This window comes from Nerophis ophidion, linkage group LG01 (assembly GCF_033978795.1).
Source record: "Nerophis ophidion isolate RoL-2023_Sa linkage group LG01, RoL_Noph_v1.0, whole genome shotgun sequence".
Taxonomy (NCBI): domain Eukaryota; kingdom Metazoa; phylum Chordata; class Actinopteri; order Syngnathiformes; family Syngnathidae; genus Nerophis; species Nerophis ophidion.
In genome coordinates, this window is record NC_084611.1 from 2,460,899 (window position 1) to 2,465,898 (window position 5,000).

The following is a 5,000-nucleotide window of genomic DNA, read 5'->3' on the forward strand; positions in this document are numbered from 1 at the left end:
CAAGCCGTCGTCTTGTGGGTTCCATGGACCACCAAGGAAGGACATTGCTTTTGAGCAGGTTTGACTTGCTTTATTTTTCAAAACCAGCAATCAGGTCGCTCTTCCGCGGCGTCTCCCGGCTCCCTCGTCTGCTCGCTCCGCCGTCTGCTTTTCAGCAGTCTTCACCTCCGTCCGCCTCTTGCTCTCCGTCTCTCACGTGCTGCATGTTCCCCGTTCTCTCCTCCTTCTCCCCTTTTAAGCATCGAGAGGAGATATGTTAATGGTGTCCAGGTGCGCGATCCACACACCTGATCTCGTTTGTGGCGTCGCTCGCCATCCCCGCCTCCTCGCCGCCATCTTGGGCCAAGCTCCAGCGTGGCCTACCTGTCTGTCGGACAGTATTATTCATATAAACTTCATTTATTGCATATATATGTATGTATTATTTATATAAACTTCATATATTACATATCTTTACATGTATTATTTATATAAACTTCATTTATTGCAAATATTTATATGTATTAATTATATAAACTTCATTTATTACATCTCTTTATTATACGTATTATTTCCATAAACTAATCTATTACATATCTTTATATGTATTATTTAAACCCACTTCATTTATTACATCTCTTATTGATATTTATATGTATTATTTCCATGACATCTCCATGTTTGTACTTTTGATATTGAAATAATACTTTACAAAGTTGTGTATTATTATGTACATTATTATGTGTGTTACAATATGTAGCCAATTATACTCCAGGTAAATATTGTAGTGATATTAATCAATACTATGTACTATTTATTCTGTAATGTGTATTACAGTATGTGGTCAATTATATTATTGATAAATATTGTATTAGCAAAGACATGATGAATCTTGAATTTAAAAAATATATATAAAATATATATATATATAAATACTAAGTCACCAAATTGTTGTCTTCAAATAAATATAATATGTCTTTTAAGCATTTGTTTTTCAAATTAAAAAAACAAAAACAAAATTGCCTCCCACACTTTGATTTTTCAGTACACGTAGAACTCCTGTTTCAAAATATTAGAAGATCCGAAAATAAAAATAAAATACCCTTCAAACACAAACAAAGTCAATTAACAACACAATAATTAATTAGAAAAATGACAACCACAATAAAGACTGAACATGAATATTTTTCTACAGGCAGAATTTTGGACAACCTCATTCATGCAGTTACACATTTGTATTATTATTATTATTATTAGATTCTTACATGGAGGAAATGGTACAAATGTAAGAAAAAATAGCCAAAAATGAGACTATAATGAGCAAAAGCTGACATTTTAAACCAATTATAATAATGTACTAAAATGTTGTCTTCAAACATACAATATTTCCTTGAATTGCCGCCGGGGCTCTAATTCATTTAAAACATCTTCTCAAGGCATGCGGTAAAAGTAAGCATGCGCTAATTATTTTAAAACCTCTTCTCACTCCGGCACTTACCAAAGGTATGCAGTAAAAATTTGAGTGTGATGTAAGCTTGGACTTTAAATCCTACTGAATAGCTCTTAATCTTCTTCCCTTTATGCGATTTCAAATTATTAAAATCAGCCTCCTCCATTTTGAAAATGATGACAGGTGAAGTGTCACTCGTGACGTGACGAGTTTGACCCGGTGGTAATACTAAGCATGCGCTAATTATTCTGGGAAGTGAGTTTGACCCGGCAGTAATTCTAGTCAGGCGCATACTATATGTCCTGCGGCAATTCAAGGAAATACGGTATATCATTTCTCCTTTAAGCATTTAAAAAATAAACAACCCACAATTGTATTATTATTATTGTTGTTCTATTCTTGCACAGGGACAAATGGTAAAATATAAGAAAAACATTGCCAAAAATGAAAATATGATGAAAAAGCTGACATTTTAGACCAATAATAGTAATAATAATGTACTAAAATGTTGTCTTCAAATATATATAAATTTCTCCTTTAAGCATTTAAAAAATAAACAACCCACAATTGTATTATTATTATTGTTGTTCTATTCTTGTACAGGGACAAATGGTAAAATATAACAAAAAAAATTGCCAAAAATGAAAATATGACGAAAAAGCTGACATTTTAAACCAATAATAGTAATAATAATGTACTAAAATGTTGTCTTCAAATATATATCATTTCTCCTTTAAGCATTTAAAAGAACAAACAACCCACAATTGTATTATTATTATTGTTGTTCTATTCTTGCACAGGGACAAATGGTAAAATATAAGAAAAATATTGCCAAAAATGAAAATATGACGAAAAAGCCGACATTTTAAACCAATAATAGTAATAATAATGTACTAAAATGTTGTCTTCAAATATAATATAATTTCTCTTTTAAGCATGAAAAAAACTAATGGTATTATTATTATTATTGTTGTTCTATTCTTACATGAGGACAAATGGTAAAAATGTCACAGAAAATAGCCAAGAAATCTAATAATGAATAATAAACTAGTAGTCATTGTGTCCAATAATGATTGAAGATGCTCATCCATGGATCAACTTGAGAGTCTGAGTGGACGACCAGACCAGACCAGACCAGACCAGACCAGACCAGACCAGACCAGACCACATCAGACCAGATCAGATCAGACCGGTCAGTGAAACGTCGGCTCGGGCGGAAAAGGACAAACTTTATCTACGATTTGACTCTCTCTTGATGCTGCTCACAACAGACGAAGGTTGCTCTGAAAACATCACATCGTTGCAAGTTTTGTGGATTCTTTGTTACATGTTTTTGTCTTTATTGCTTATGGCTATCAAGCTTTTTTCTTGGCCTCAGTCTGGACCCCTCCCCTCAACAAGAGCCCAGTCTGATTATTGACTTACCCATCTTTTTTTTACTCACCCCTGCACCCCCCCCCCCCCCAAACCCCCCCTCGGCTTTCACACCATTTTATTTGTCTCACATAAACATTTGTCTTGCAGCAGGGGGGAAATATCCCAAAATGCTAATTATAGTATTGTGCATATTTTAAGCCAATGGCCTTGTCATCGTTGCTGTGACTCCAGGATGCAGAGTTTTTACTTGCACATTGCCTTTTATTAGGGGAAGAAAAAGAAGGAACTGCAAGACATTACATTAGTGGGACCGTGGGAGAGTCCACCCAGATCCTTTTGCTAAAATCAAAGTTGAACAATTTATTCTACAAAAAACAAATATAAACACATATTATGTATAATAGTTCAATATAAATAATTGTAGTAACAGTGCTGGAGAGAGAGAAGTGAGCGAGCTGAAGGTCGGAGCTGTCCCCGAAATGGTTGCCCGTCCCTCATTCTTTTGTCCACCACGGTTGCTGTCAGGTTCAAACACTGATGACATCTATTAAACAGACAAGAAGCAAGGAATCAGTTTGGCTCAATGAGGAGAGACGATTGGGGCTGTACACTCAGTTACAATGTCCCACTAAGGTACAGTCCCACGTGCTCCTCTATTTATTTTGGAGCTCCCTGGTTACATCACTGAGGCGGCTTCTGAAGGAGGGGGGTCATTTCAGCAGCCCCAGTTGGACACAGTTTATGATTATTCAGAAATGCAAATGTGCTGACACTCGTGATATCGCCCTGTCTCTGTTTTGTCGGCGTTACGGCACTCGGTTTTCACCCTTGGCAGTCAGCAGGCCGGGTCTGGACACAAACACTGAAACGAGACGACTCGCTTTGCACAGATGGAAAAGTACAACTTCAGCACAATTGATAATAACCATAGCAACGGCCTTTGAGCATAAGAATTGTGTGATAACTTAAACATAATTATTCTAACAGTTGCCTACCTTAGAGACAACCAAAACTGAAAGTTAACTTGGAGTGTGTGCGGAACTTCTTCTTCACTTTCTCTCCAGGCTGGTACTTTGTGACCCAGGACTGGAGAAGTACTCTTCTGAAATACTCCTCCCCAAAATAAGAGCGCTGGATGGGAAATAGTGCAGAAAGTAAGGGAAGAATAAAGAAGAGGGACCGTGACAGGACCCCCCCCTCAAGGAACCATGGACGTAGGGGTGGAGGGTGAGGGCAAGACCTGACAGGACACCCCCCTCAAGGAACCATGGACGTAGGGGTGGAGGGTGAGGGCAAGACCTGACAGGACACCCCCTCTCAAGGAACCATGGACGTAGGGGTGGAGGGCGAGGGCAAGACCTTACAGGACACCCCCCAAGGAACCATGGACGTAGGGGTGGAGGGTGAGGGCAAGACCTGACAGGACACCCCCTCTCAAGGAACCATGGACATAGGGGTGGAGGGTGAGGTCAAGACCGTAGAGGACACCCCCTCTCAAGGAACCATGGACGAAGGGGTGGAGGGCGAGGCCAAGACCTGACAGGACACCCCCGTCCTCAAGGAACCATGGACGTAGGGGTGGAGGGCGAGGCCAAGACCTGACAGGACCCCCCCGTCCTCAAGGAACCATGGACGTAGGGGTGGAGGGCGAGGGCAAGACCTGACAGGACACCACCCCCCGTCCTCAAGGAACCATGGACGAAGGGGTGGAGGGCGAGGGGAAGACCTTACAGGACACCCCCCAAGGAACCATGGACGAAGGGGTGGAGGGTGAGGGCAAGACCTGACAGGACCCCCCCCCTCTCAAGAAACCATGGACGAAGGGGTGGAGGAAGATGGCAAGACCTGACAGGACCCCCCCCCCCCCCCTCTCAAGGAACCATGGACGAAGGGGTGGAGGGCGAGGGCAAGACCTTACAGGACACCCCCGTCCTCAAGGAACCATGGACGTAGGGGTGGAGGGCAAGGGCAAGACCTGACAGGACACCCCCTCTCAAGGAACCATGGACGTAGGGGTGGAGGGCGAGGGCAAGACCTTACAGGACACCCCCCAAGGAACCATGGACGTAGGGGTGGAGGGTGAGGGCAAGACCTGACAGGACACCCCCTCTCAAGGAACCATGGACATAGGGGTGGAGGGTGAGGTCAAGACCGTAGAGGACACCCCCTCTCAAGGAACCATGGACGAAGGGGT

At 41.5% G+C, this 5,000-nt stretch overlaps 1 protein-coding gene across 3 annotated transcripts in view; it reads right to left on the reverse strand.

Moving 5' to 3' along the window:
• Nucleotides 1-3,043: 3,043 nt before the first annotated feature.
• LOC133548635 (cip1-interacting zinc finger protein-like) overlaps nt 3,044-5,000 on the reverse strand; it is a 13,857-nt gene continuing 11,900 nt past the window's right edge. For all 3 annotated transcript variants that reach the window (XM_061893634.1, XM_061893632.1, XM_061893633.1), the window contains one exon: nt 3,044-3,350. The gene's annotated coding sequence lies outside the window, so the exon portion shown is untranslated. The remainder of the gene's footprint in view (nt 3,351-5,000) is intronic.